The sequence below is a fragment of the Papio anubis genome, chromosome 5, assembly GCF_008728515.1.
Source record: "Papio anubis isolate 15944 chromosome 5, Panubis1.0, whole genome shotgun sequence".
Classification (NCBI taxonomy): Eukaryota; Metazoa; Chordata; class Mammalia; order Primates; family Cercopithecidae; genus Papio; species Papio anubis.
Genome location: NC_044980.1, coordinates 961,987 through 976,758, shown reverse-complemented (window position 1 = coordinate 976,758; position 14,772 = coordinate 961,987).

Below are 14,772 nucleotides of genomic sequence, written 5' to 3'. Positions count from 1 at the left end.
CCCCTAAGAACTCAGTAAAATAACGAGCCGCCCAGGAAAATGAAGGCAAGAAATGAGAACTGCTGGGCTCCACCATGACTGTGTTGGACATTTGTTTCCAAAGTACAGGTCCCATGAAGGGATGACAAGAGAGGGAGCAGGGCGCCCCTGGGGGGCTGTCAGGCAAGGCTCTCACCCAGCACAGGGAAAGGGCAAACTTCCTGGGAGCCCAGATTCCAAGAAAACGACGCACTCTGCTTTAAATGGACAGCGTGTCTGGCTTTCATTCTGACGCGTCCACCCAGAGCTTCCATCAGCGCCCTGAAGTCAGAGCCACGCACATTAGAAAGAGGTCACAGAGATGGAGAAGGAAGCAGAGGTAGCTACAGAGAGTGGGAGGGAAGGAGAGGGCTGTAGCCTGCCTCGGCGGCCACTGGGGAGGAGGGGGAGGAAGAGGAGGACGAGGGAGGAAAAGTGGAGGAGGGGGAAGTGAGAGGAGGGGTGGGGAGGGGAGAGCCAAGGGCATTGGGACCACTTCCGGTGCCTGCAGAGGTTTCTTCTGGTAAATCCCCACCTTCAGTTGAACTTGCTTTTCTCTGTGAAGCTCCATGCAGGTATTATAGGAACGCAAATAGTGGCCTAGGAACAAAGTGTTCGGATATCAAGAGTGACTCAGAACCACGTGCCAGACTGTGAAATCACGGCTCACGTGTTTTGGGGGAAATAAACTGTGACCTTTATTTGAACATTTACATGAAATAAATGAATGCATTGCTAATTGTTAACCAGATAAGAAGAACATGAGTGAGACTGTATAAAGACTCAGTGGGATGCATTTGACTGAAGATGATGGTCAATATGAGACTTACCAAACACAGCCCTTCCCTGGTTTAAATGGACAGTGTGCGGAAGTTTCCTCGTTTTATCTGTCAAAAACATGGACGCTATCAACATGCTTCATGTGTTGATTTTTAGAGAACTCCATTTAATACAAAGGCATTTCCCACGAAACACAGAGAAATCCCCTTATAACCCTGAGTTCAGAGGACAATCAGCATCTTCAAGGAAATTACGCAACACCAAGGCGTTACTGCACATTTTTAGAAGGTATTTATTTTCCTATTTAACACACACTTACATTTTGCTCGCCCTGGCCAAGTGTTCTTACAAGTGCTTTGTAGATTTTAAACATGTATGTAATTGGGGAAGAAAACTGTTCCTAAGTGAACAAAATCAAATCTCCTTAAGAGAACAAACACATCTTCAAAGCTGCAGTTCTTAAGGGTTTTGGTCTCAGCACCCCTTACAGTCGTAAACATTACTGAGGACCCTAAAGATCTTTTGTTTATGTGAGTAATGTGCATTGATATTTACCTTATTAGAATTAAAACCGATCATTTAAACTATTTATTCCCAGGCGCGGTGGCTCACGCCTGTAATCTCAGCACTCTGGGAGGCCAAGGCGGGTGGATCACGAGGTCAGGAGTTCGAGACCAGCCTGACCAACATGGTGAAACCCCGTCTCTACTAAAAAATACAAAAAAACTAGCCGGGCGTGGTGGCGGGTGCCTGTAGTCCCAGCTACTTGGGAGGCTGAGGCAGGAGAATGGCGTGAACCCGGGAGGCGGAGCTTGCAGTGAGCTGAGATCCGGCCATTGCACTCCAGCCTGGGCAGCAGAGCGAGACTCCGTCTCAAAAAAAAAAAAAAAAAAAAATTATTAATTCATTTTAAAATAAAAAACTATTACATGTTAAATAGCAAATTAAAACAAATTATTCAAATGAATGAAAAGAACGGCAGTGTTTTACATGATGCAGTCTCTGCAGCGCCTGGCTCCATAGAAAACAGCTACATTCCCACGGACGCTTCTGCATCCAGTCTGCATCCAGTCTGCTGTGATGTGTTGTTTTGGTTGGAGTAGGCAAAGAAAATCCAGCCTCACACAGTTATCTAGTTGGAAAAGAAAGATCTATTTTATAGTATTTTCTGAGAATTTGGATTCTTCTTTGATATTACACTAAAACTCAACAAATTACAGTTTCCTAAAGCTTGGTGCCAAAAATAATATCTGAAACATATCAGTGAGCTTCATATTCCATTGTGTTAAACTCCACTGGTCTATAGTGCACTTTGTTTATTTTTTTGAGATGGAGTTTCACTCTTGTTGCCCAGGCTGGAGTGCAGTGATGCAATCTCAGCTCACTGCAACCTCCACCTCCCCGATTTAAGTGATTCTCCTGCCTCAGCTCCCCAGTAGCTGGGATTACAGGCGCGCGTGCCACCACACCCAGCTAATTTTTGTATTTTTAGTAGAGATGGGGTTTCACCATGTTGGCCAGGCCAGTCTCAAACTCCTGACCTCAGGTGATCCGCCCACCTTGGCCTCCCAAAGTGTAAGGATTACAAGCATGAGCCACTGTGCCCAGCCTCACAGTGCACTTTGACTCTTTTAACCACGTATAATTTTGTAACAGCTTGCACGGGTCGTTAGCAGATACTGGGTCAGGTAGCTAAGCAGATCTCCAAGTCAGCACATTCCGCTTCACAAGGTAAGTCGGGTTCATCCTCATCCTCACCGAGGCCTCAGGAGTCTGTACATGTTGGGAAGCCGCCAAACTCACAGTGGGGGACACTCGTTCCCCAAATTCTAGCATTTGTTTGAATGCTCAGATGTTCTGACCACAAGCAGAGCTGACTCATCTCCCCGAAGTAGTGGGCTCACTTCATCTGGCTTCAGAAAACATCGGGCCACAGCCATGTACAAATAGCCACAGTGGTGTCCTTTCTTTGCAAGGGAAAATGGTACTCCTGGAAGCAGGCAGCTGGGGAAGCCCACAGCCCAGGGCGCGACCTCAGGACAACCTCGGAGCCAGCACAGGACTAACCTGCTCCCATCTCCGCATTCCGAGGCGGTGGCCAGACCTCAGCCCACCAGGATTCCATCTGCGGATGAACACCAAGCCCAACCTGCCTGAGCAGAATGAGAGAACGAGAACCCACAACTGGGCTCTCAGCTGCATCCAACGGCACAGACAGTGAAACCAGGCTCTTCCGCCCCTCTCATTCCTGCACACGGCTCTGCCTCTCCCTGCACACGGCTCCGCCTCTCTCCCCCCTGCACACGGCTCCGCCTCTCTCCCCCCTGCACACGGCTCCGCCTCTCTCACTCCTGCACACGGCTCCGCCTCTCCCTCCCGCACACGGCCTGCGCCGGCTCCCACTGCGGCTGCGCCCCTCCACGCAGACAGGAAATGCCCGCGGAGAGCCCCAGGACACGCAGGGCCTCCGGCAGATTTCGTGTCCCCTGAGGGCTCGAACTTCACGGACAGCCCCTTCTGGCTGTCCTCATAGCTCTCTGGAGTCCCTTTTATAAGGGCACGAACCCCATTCCTGAGGGACCCTCCTCCTCATACCACCTCATACCACCTCATACCCGCCTTCTCCTAACCCCATCGAGGGTTTCAACGATCAGATCTGGGCGGACGCAGCCATGCAGAGCACAGCAGTCCCGGCTGTTAGACAACATTGCTGAGCTGACCTGGCGAGACCATGCAAACATCCGGGGAGGGGGCCCCACAGGCCACAGGGCCAGACGCATGTTTCCAGAAGCGGAGCCACAGTGTGCTACCAGCTGGTTCATCTACGCACAAAGTCAAGCTGGGAAACAGCTCCACGCAAGGACCGTGATGGGGCAGGGGATGCCAGGCGTGGCCCCCGTGCCTTCAAAGTCCTCTCCACAGTGGTGAACAGCCGGCTCTTCCACCAGAGCCTCTAAATTATGAAAGTGCCAGAAATCCCCAAAAAGAAAGGTTAAAAAAATGTAATTATTATAACACATGAGTTTAGGTAGATAAAAAATAGTCCAGAAGTTGAAGCTGGATCGGTTTTCAATCCGGGATCTGCCTGGTTTGTATCTTTATTTCTTACTGTGTACCTCCTGACAAGACCAGCCCGAAAGCAGATCACCTACATGGAGATGAAGCTGTTCTTAGAGTTCTTATGACTCATTCATGTTATTAGACTTCGTGCATTTATAATTCTTTAAATAAATCAACTGAAATTTAATTGAGTTAGACGTTATCGTTTTAAATTTTAAATAACTGCACAAAAATGAAATTTAAAATCTCCCTGTGTCTAATAAATTAGTACTGTAATGGTGATATTAGCCTGAGGAACAACGCAGTTTAGCGTGAATGGAGAGGACTGACAGGAGGGTCCCGAGGCTGGGCTGCGGGAGAGCAGTCACTTCCACGGGGACTGGGCCTCCCCATCTGGAAGCAGGCACGCTAAAGCTTGTGCGGCTCCGTCTTGGGAGAAAGACTGAACAGTCACGCATGCTGCACTGGGAGCACCCCCGCATACCTCCTCCCCACCCAGATCATCACCCTTGAGGTGGGGCCTCCAGCCGGGGAAGGTCTTTTCTAGGCCAGGCCAAGCCAAGACACTCCCCAGGTCAGGGGGCACTGTGGACACTGGCCCGTGGTGGAGACAGCCCTGCAGCCGCGAGGCTGATGCGGCCAGGCCGTCCCTGGGGCCTGGAGACAGCCCTGCAGCCGCGAGGCTGATGCGGCCAGGCCGTCCCTGGGGCCAGGTTTGCTGAAGTGGGCAGTGGTTCTAAGGCCCCACCCCTCTCCTGAACGCTGCTGCCGGCAGAACCAGAAACACACCTGTGACCAAGGGTGGTGTAGGACGGCCAAGGGTCCCTCCCTGAAAATAACTGTCATTCTGAAGCAATGCTGTCCCTGCCTGCTGGCTTAGCACACCGTGCTTGCATGTGACAGGATGAGAATCCTGGATGGACGCTCCTCCCTGGCCACAGAAGCAGGCACAGGAGGAAACTTGCTTCCTGACTTCCTTGTGCTGACCTCTGAAACCCAAGGCTGGGAACCACCAGTGTCTGGGTCTGGACACGAAATGGAGAACGATGGTTGACTATTGACCAGTTAATTCACTCTGGAACGACATAGTGAATGTCGTTCATCTCATCCGGCATAGATGACTGATTTCTTGGAGTAAATCATAATTAGGCGGAATATGGATTCACTTTGCTAAAAGAACTTGAAAAAACAAAACAACAAATAAAAGATGCTTCAATATAATCAACTGGGTCAGTTTAGTTGTCCTGATACTGTATTTTTAAAATTGTGGTGACCACTGAAAGCATGAGAAGATACATTCACACGCTGCTTTCCAAGGAAGACCAGCACAGACGCTGCTCCCACAATTTTCATTTGCTTCTTGGAGAGCAAGGTCACTTCACTTTCTCTGTTTCTAAATTGTCACTGGCTTTTGTAGAAAAGACAACTGGGGATCTGAGAACAGGAACGCTTGCTCTGGGCTACACCTGCTTGTTGAGAACTTACCAGGAGTGACCGCAGAACTCACAGCAGGCAGTGTCAGTGCCTCGGTGTGGCTTCCCTGCAAGAAGAACCGGGCAGAGGCAGGCACCCCCAGGACGTCCTGAGCACCCAGGAACAGAGGAGAGTGCAGAGGACACCCTATTGCCCTGGCCACTGCCCAGGTGGCCCCTGGAGGACCCTTACAAAATGCACTGCGGAACCAGTGCTGGGACAGAGGAAAATGCTGGGATGGACAGTCACCCACGCTTCCCGGCCGCACACGGGCAGGTGGTACGCGAGCAGGTGCTGCGGGTTCCCATGGGCGTCTTGGGCCCTGACCTTGCAAAGCCCAGAGCCATGAGCCAGAGCGCCCAGCACTGGCAGAGGAGAGGGGGACACACTGCCTGGGGACAAACGGGAAAGCCCAGAGGCAACAGTCCCAAGCAGTAGCCTGAGACACAGCTATGGCCACTGGAGTCCACCGCTGCCCTGGTTGGCTTCCTCTTGCCTGGCACTAGCCCTGCTCTGCCCAGAGCACCTCCCAGGTCACGGCACCACGGAGAGCTAGCAGAGGAGGCTCGGCACGACCTCCCAGTCCATGCGGCTGCAGGTTACCATGTGGTGTGAAGAGCATGCCTCATCTTCCATGGCCACTCTCAGTCGTAGAAATCACCTGCCAGGTGGGGGAACCAGCTTCACCCGTGAGAGTTGGGTTGCTGGGCCTCAGCCACCATTGGTCCCCGGGTACCCATGATCATCATTGTGGCAGCACAGACACGTGCTGGGCGCCGGGCACCTCCTCATCTGGCAGTGCCGGGGTCCTCACAGGACCCTCTGTCACTGCCCCTGCCTCCTCAACTACCCGAGCAGCTCTCTTCGTTGCCTGCTGCCCACCAGCACAAGGGCTCCAAAGTGGCCAGGTGGTCCTCACACCTGCGGCTCCATGGCTACCTCACTGCAGTGCAGGGTGGAAGCAAGACTGGGGGCCCAGCAGCTGAGGCTGCAGAAATGAGAAGCACAAACTCCAAGTGTGTCCCGAGAGGGGCAATAAGAAGGGCAGGTCCTGCTTCTCTCCCCACCCTCAGGCCCTTGAATCCAACGTTTGGTGACTCAGTCCACTGTTTGGGGCAGAGACACCTCAGCTGAGCCCTTGTCATCCCGCCTGCCTCTGGCAGGGGACAGCCCAGGCCCACGCTTCCACACAGTGTGCCCGTTACTGCGAAATGGGGCGCTGGGCTGCAGCAAAGCTGTGTGGTCCCTGGAGAAAGGTGAGGTTTCTGCAGGTCTGGGGATGCTGCAAGTGCACTGGGACCCGTGGCGTGGCTCCGCTGGATCAGGCTGGGAAGCGAGCCCCTGTCAGGACATGCACAGCTTGCTCCGCTGCCTCAGTGACCCCTGGGCACAGGGGCCACAGTGCAGGCCAGAGGGCCAGAGCCCACACCTGAACAATACCTCCCTGTTGGTCCCAAGTGTCCCTCAGCAGCTGATAGACACGCCTCATACCTGCCCGCACAGGACACCCTCTCAGACCTTCTCCCGGGTCAGCACTCTTGCCTCTACCAGGCCCCTGACCTGCCAGCTACCTTTCATCATTCCCAAGAAGTCCAGGCACAGCGAAGTCTAGTCTATACTGCCTTCCTTTGAAAGAGAATGGCCGGTCTGGGAGCAGTGGCCCACGCCTGTAATCCCAACACTCTGGGAGGTCGAGGCAGGCAGACCACTCACTTGAGGTCAAGAGTTTTGAGACCAGCCTGACCAACATGGCAAAACCCCATCTCTACTAAAAATACAAAAATTAGCCGGGCGTGGTGGTGCACACCTGTAATCCCAGCTACTCAGGAGGCTGAGGCACGAGAATCACTTGAACCTAGTGGGTGGAGGCTGCCGTAAGCTTAGATCACACCACTGCACTCCAGCCTAGGTGACAGAGCAAGACTTTGTCTCAAAAAAACAAAAACTAAAAAAGTGAATGGCCAGGTCTTCTGCTCACAGAACGTGGAGGATATGAGCCTTCCCCATGCCTCTTGCTAAGTGCAACTGTGAACCCCGGACCCGGCACACAAAACAAGCACAAGACAGACACTCTGAGAGGAGGGGAGGAGGCAGCCCGGCTGGGCTTGGAACCTGAGGAGTGGCATTCTGGGGAGCCCTGGGCTCTTTCCTCATAGATCCCTGACAGATGAAGAAGCCAGCAACACAGCAACACCAATGGATGCAAACCGCACCCCCGACCCCCCAAAAAAGTCCCTGCAAAAGCCTGCTGTCTCTGGCTGGAGACCCAGGAAATGAGCAGTATAACAGGATGAGAAATGTCGGATGGGGACTGCTCCAGACAGCCAGTCACCAGGGGCCACACTGCACCCCACTCGCGCCAGCAAAGGCCAGCAAGGGAGCCTGGACTCCACCTCCGCCGGGCTGCAGTGACGCACTTCAAACCCTACCAAGGTGGTATCGGGAAGCAGCTTGACAGGAAGCCCCATATGCCCATGTATAAGGTAACTCCCAGAGCTGCCCACACACAGAGACAATCAGAACACCACAGGTATGAATCCTTCCGTGTGTGTGTAATCAAAACATCACAGAGTACCCCACGAATATTTACAATTATTTTTTGTCCATTAATTAAGAGAAACACTAAGCACAGAACAAAAAAACAAAAAGGTAGATGTAAGCCCTAACGTATCAATAATTGTATTCAATGTAAACAGTACAAAGATATCAATAGAAAAGGTCCGACATGGTGGCTCATGCCTGTAATCCCAGCACTTTAGGAAGCCGAGGCAGGCTGATCACGAGATCAGGAGTTCGAGACCAGCCTGACCAACATGAAACTCCATCTCTACTGAAAATACAAAAAAATTCAGCTGGGCGTGGTGGCACGTGCCTGTAATCCCAGCTACTCAGGAAGCTGAGGCAGAATTGCTTTAACCCGGGAGGCAGAGGTTGCAGTGAGCCAAGATGGCACCACTGCACTCCAGCCTGGGCAACAAGAGTGAGACTCCGTCTCAAAAAATATATATATATAGAAAAAGTAGATTAGGAAAACTATGTGCTGTGTACAAGAAACTCACTTCAAATATGAGGATGTATGCAGGCTGAGAGGAAAAAGCTGGAAAATAACCATCAGGCAAGCATGGTTATAAAGAAAGTGGGAGCTACTATCCTCGAATCGGATAGCGAAGGCTTCAGAGCAAAGAACATGACCAGGGACGGAAGGGGAGGCCACAGTGGTGTTTTGGGTCCCCTGGCATCAGTGCCAGCTCAGATCTAACATTCAGCAGTCAAAGAAGAGTCTAATTATTCTCCTTTCCAGGACACCATTACTCTGGAAAACTGTTAAAAGTACCTTAAACATCACGCCTGTAATCCCAGCACTTTGGGAGGCCGAGGTGGGTGGATCACAAGGTCAGGAGATGGAGACCATCCTGGCTAACACGGTGAAACCCCGTCTCTACCGAAAATACAGAAAATTAGCCGGGCGTGGTGGCGGGCGCTTGTAGTCCCAGCTACTCCGGAGGCTGAGGCAGGAGAATGGCGGGAACCCAGGAGGCAGAGCTTGCAGTGAGCCGAGATCCTGCCACTGCACTCCAGCCTGGGCGACAGAGCGAGACTCCGTCTCAAAAAAAAAAAGTACCTTAAACAGGATGGTGGCTCCAGACTTCCAGTCCCCCTTCCTCAGCAGGCTCCAAGTCTGTGAACGTCTAATACCTGCAAACTGGGGGTCTTGTTTGCATTCTAGTGAGAAGGGTTAAGACATGCACCCTGGTCTCCCACACGGGGATAAGTATGGCCCGCCAAAATTCACGTCTGCTCAGAACCTCAGAATGTGATGTTGTTTGGAAATCAGGTCTTTGCAGATTTAGTTAAGACCAGGTCATACTGGGTTAGGGAGTGCCCTAAATCCGATGACTGGTATCTATTATAAAGCCATATGAAGACAGACTCACACAGGAAGGCCACATAAAGATGAGCAGAGAATAAAGCAATGGAGACACAAAGCAAAAAATGCCAAGGAAGGCCAAGGATAACTGAGAAAGGACAAGGAAGGCCAACAAAGGCCAAGGACACCAAGGACAGCCAATGAAGGCTGAGGAACGCCAAGGAGGGCCAAAGAATGGCCAAGGAAGGTCAAGGACAGCCAAAGAACTCCACGGACAGCCGAGGATGGCCAAGGACAGTCAAGGAACACCAAGAAAAGCAAAGGACGGCCAAGGAAGGCCAAGAATGTCAAGGACAGCCAAAGATGACCAAAGATGGGCAGCCAAGGATGATGAAGAATGGCCAAGGAAATAAAAGAAAGGCAAAATAAGACCAAAGAACGCCAAAGAAGGCCAAGGACGGCCAAGGAACACCAAAGAAAAGCAAAGAATGGCTAAGGAAAGCCAAGGAATGTCGAGGACAGCCAAGGATGACGAAGGACACCAGCATCCACCAGAAGCTGGAAGAGAGGCTGGAATGACCTTCCTGGAGCCTTCAGTGGGAGCAGGGCACTGTCAACACCTTGGTCTCAGATTTTAGGCATCTGTGAGAGAGTGGATTTGCTGTTTGAAGCCACCCAGTTTGGGCTAGTTTGTTAGGCAGCCCTAGGAGATCAGCACACACCTTCCAAATTCGTTGTATGCCTAGACTACCAGATGTGTAATACCCACACCTCAGCCTTACCATAGGACTGGAAAAATGTATCTAGTTTTCCATAAAATTAGGTGATTGGTATGCACATACAAAGCAAGTAAAAAACCAACACAATAGGCACTCCTCCCCCCACGTCTCTAGGACTAGTGGCGACCGCCCCCCTCCCTGAAGAAGCAGGGCGGGCTCAGGGGGCTTCATGTCCCACTGCAGGGTACCTGCCAGGCCAATCATGGGAGTCTGTCCTGAGCTGAAACCCAGAGACTTCCTCAGAATGAATGGGCCACCTGTGGCTAAACTCCACCTGCAGGATTGAGAACAGAGTTATGAGCCCCTAGACTTCAAGTATTTCCCCATGAAGTCCCCTTCAGAGCAACAGCACCAGGGGTCTGTGCGGGAGCTGAGGAGTCTAGCCAAACATTTACAGCCCCAAAGGGATGGAGGATGAGCAGCTGCGGTGAGGGCTCTCCCTCAGGGCCCCAGAGTCTCACTGCAGCTTACTAGTCACTGCGGTCCCAGCAGGAAGAAGAAAGCAAGAGCTGGAATGTGGTTTCCATGGGAAACTTGTTTTAACTTCCTAACACTAACTCAGTTGGCAGTATTTATAGGAGGACTGTCTGGGACAAGATCCCGCAATATCTAAGTGAGCCATGCAGAGGGAATGTGTGGTGGTGAAACTGGCATGTGTAGGTAAAGGCAGGCTGAGTGGGGAAGAGAGAGGACCCTCAAGCTGGCGCAGAAGCAGCCGCCTCCCCTGGCGCAGCCAGCGCCCTATTTCCTGGGCGAACAATAAGCACCATTGTTGAAACACCGGAGCTTGCCCGCTGTCTACCTCCAGGACCCAGGGCCAGTGCAGGCGCTCTGCAGGAGGAGGCTGGGCTGCTGACTCAGCTGTTTCTCAGGGTGCTGCAGAAATCCAATCAGGGTAATTGGCTCTGAGAGTGGGCGGCTGCCCTGTGCATCCACCTTAGAGACTGCAGCCGGGACATACCATTTCTGTGAACAGATCTAAGGACACAGATTAGAATGAAAAATTTTGGATGCTGTAATGTGAACATAGCTGCTCTAGGTTTTGTAAATAACAGAAGCTGCAACTGGTCGGTTTCATGAGTAATATTAGATCTTTTCTTCTCTGAAATTCTCAATCCATTACATTGATAAGAATATTATTTCCCCATGTAAAATTCTGTATGGAAAACGTATTTATTGTGACACATTTATTATAATAATCTCAAAAAGTACAGAAAGGGTAGTAAAAATCACCCAAATCTCATTCCCAGAATCACAGTCGATGTCTGACAGTCAATGTTTTGGTGAACCTCTTTATGCATGAATGCTCAAACAAGTCACAGCTACAGCGGCAACCACTGGGCATTCTATAGAACTATTCTGTTACTTGCTTTCTTAATGCAACTATATGTAACATACTTATTCCATGTCAATAAACATTGGTCCATATCATGATTTCCAATGGATTCATACTATCTCATTGAATTAAGCACAAGAAAAAGAAACCTATTTAATCAGGCCTGTATTTCTGTATCATTTGTCTACCATAAGCGGTCCTTTTATGACACCTTTGTGCATAATTTTCACACTTGACAACCAACTCCTTAGGATAAATTTCCAATAAGATACTAAGATGCTCCCTCCACTCCTGGATGCACAACTGACCCCCAGCCCAGGCACCCAGAGCCGCTCCTTACACTGCTTTCCCCATGAGGCCTGACGTCAGCTCATCGCGGAAATGCAACACCTGCCTTTTATACACACGACCACTGGCCTTTGTGTTTCCTCTTTCATGAACTATCTTTATGCCCTTTCCCATTTCCTTCTAAGGCAGCTGTCTTTTTAATGCTGATTAATATGGGTTATGAGCTATATTTTGGTATATTAGAAATTTTTTTATTTTAGTTGTCAACAATTTCTCCAGTTTGTATGTGGCTTTTCTGTTTTGAAAAAAAAATAACTTCTAAAGTATTAGGGGGGAAAAAGAATGATAAAATAATTCTGTCAAACAAAGGAGACACAGGAGCATGGAACAGATGGCGGCTTGAAACTGAAGCAGGTCAGCAATTACACTAGACAGAAATGGACTAAAATCTCAAGGTAAGAGACAAATAATTTTAAACTGGGTACCACATATTCAGCTGTATTTTCATAGGAGATGCAACAGAAACAAAGTCTACATTAAGATACAGGTGAAAAGACTCAACAAACATAGCAAGCAAAGGTAACCAGACCAAGCCAGCAGAGCCTAGTTAAATGGTGGCCAAACAGACTTGAAAGCAAGTTGTTAAAAAGATTCAATTCAGTGAAAAGATAAAGCCATTTTAAGATGAAAGACACTATCAGCAAAGCCTCAAAGGTAGTTCTTTAAAGAGACACAAAGAAGAGAGCAAGAACTCTGGGAGGGGCCCTGGGAGCCCGCAGTGGGAGATCTGGACAAGGGTCAGCCCGCACTGAAACCCGACGAACTCACATTCTGAGCAGGCTCAAGATGTTTCTAGAAACGCACGTGGTGGACCATGGAGCAAGTCTCCACAGACTGCCCACAAATGAACTCATCTGAGGATGTTCTCAGACCACAACACAAATCAGCATAAAAGTGTAAATCCCAGACACTTTGTTCTAATAAACATACTTTTGTAAGACATTTAAAACTGAATGGTAGGCCGGGCGCGGTGGCTCAAGCCTGTAATCCCAGCACTTTGGGAGGCCGAGACGGGCGGATCACGAGGTCAGGAGATCGAGACCATCCTGGCGAACACGGTGAAACCCCGTCTCTACTAAGAAATACAAAAAACTAGCCGGGCGAGGTGGCGGGCGCCTGTAGTCCCAGCTACTCGGGAGGCTGAGGCCGGAGAATGGCGTGAACCCGGGAGGCGGAGCTTGCAGTGAGCTGAGATCCGGCCACTGGGCTCCATCCAGCCTGGGCGACAGAGCGAGACTCCGTCTCAAAAAAAAAAAAAAAAAAAAAAACAAACTGAATGGTAATGAAAAAAACAACCTATAAAATTTGGGGAAACACAGCTGAAACAGAGATTAGAGAGAAATTTACAGTACAAAATACACATGAAAAGAAGAAAAGCTGGGAACGAAACAATTAACCCACCTCAGAAAGTTATGAACAGAACAGTAAAATAAACAGCAAGAATGTACACACTGAAAATAATGAGCAGAAAATAAGTAGAAACCAAAAATACAACAGAGTGGATCGCCAAGCTGCACGTCGCTTAGAAATACAACGTTACTGACAACGTCTGGTGAGACTTGGGAAAAAACAAAGGCAGGTACCAACATTAGAAAAGAGGGTGTCACTGTGAATCTGAGACACTGAAAAATCTTGAAAATACTTGAGCTACATCTCCATGCCAGTAACTCTGGCAAGAGAGTCCAAGTTTTAGAAAAAATACAATCTACAACACTGGCTCAAGAAGAAACCTGAATGTCCTGTAACTACCAAAGGAGACTCCATCTTAGATGCCCACTTTCCCACAACAAACCCACGCCCAGAAGACTTTCCTGCGAGTTCCACTGGGCAAGAAACAGGAATCCCGATCCTACACCTTCTCTTCCAGAGAACAGAAATGTGGGCAGTTTCCCAACCCAAAGTGAGCAAAGCCCTGACATGAAGATAAAAGGACAGTGTTAAAAGGGGAATTAAAAGCAAGCCTTGCTCCTACACTCAGGTCCACCTTGGAATGTGCGGGTCTGACTCACGCACTCACCACATCAACATGTGTTAAGACAAGCAGCAAGGTAGCCCAACAGATGAAGGACAAGCAAGTGGCACATCAGAGATGGGGGGTGGCGGACGGGGGGATGCATCTGTAGCCCAGGGTGGAGCTTTAGGGCCTCATCTCCACCAGTGGCTCCCCCAGGGGCTGGCCTCGCTCCTGGCTCTGAGTCCTCGCTCCTCCCTTCTCTCCCCCTTCCCCTGGCCCCACGCCTTCACTTCTCCCCATCCCTGGTTATTCTGCATCCACATTTTCAACTTCCTGGCCTGGTGCCGTTCCCTCTCTGGGCCCTCATGGGAACAACTCACAGATGTCTCCACAGTTATTTCGAATCCGGGTGGCATCAGTTTACTCCATCACATCTGTCTCCATTTTGTTTTCATGCCACTCCAAGAGGGAGCTTCAGCCTCCTTCCACCTCCACCCACCCAACCCAGAGACCTCCTGGATCCCTGCATCCCCTTCTTCCCTCTCCCCACCTCCCAGACCTCCCAACTCAGCACGGAGGGCAACATGATCGGACCGTCCCTGCAGCCCGGGAGCGCGGCCTCACGTGCATGTCTGGGTAGCGTGCCACTGGAATGAACTGGTTCCACTACTAGCCGCTCCTGCCTCAGCCTCCCTCCCCACACCAAGGGCTGTGATCAGGTCTGCTGGGTAAGGCCTTCTCCTCAAGGTATTTTCCCCAGTGGGGTCCAGGATGATGACCTCTGAACTCTCCCACATCCAAGAATGTCTTCCTCTCAGGATAAGGAATTTAACTTTGGTTATACATGGGATTCCTGAAGATTGTGGACAATGTTTCACTCTTCCAGCCTCCAGCATCGAAGACAAAGAGCTGGATGCCTGATCGCTGATCACTTTTCCACTATAATTTGTTTTCATCCATAAGCTTAAAAGGTTTTCTTTTCTCTAGACTCTAAAGTTTACAGCTTAATTATTTTCTTAAACCAGAATATGCCTAGTTGTCTTTTCTCACCAATTCTGCTAGGAACTTGGTGAGCCCTGCGATCTGTGGGTTTTTCTTTGACTTGGGAAATGTGTTTCTGCTGTTTCTGCCTCACCTTCCCTCTCACCTTCCCTCT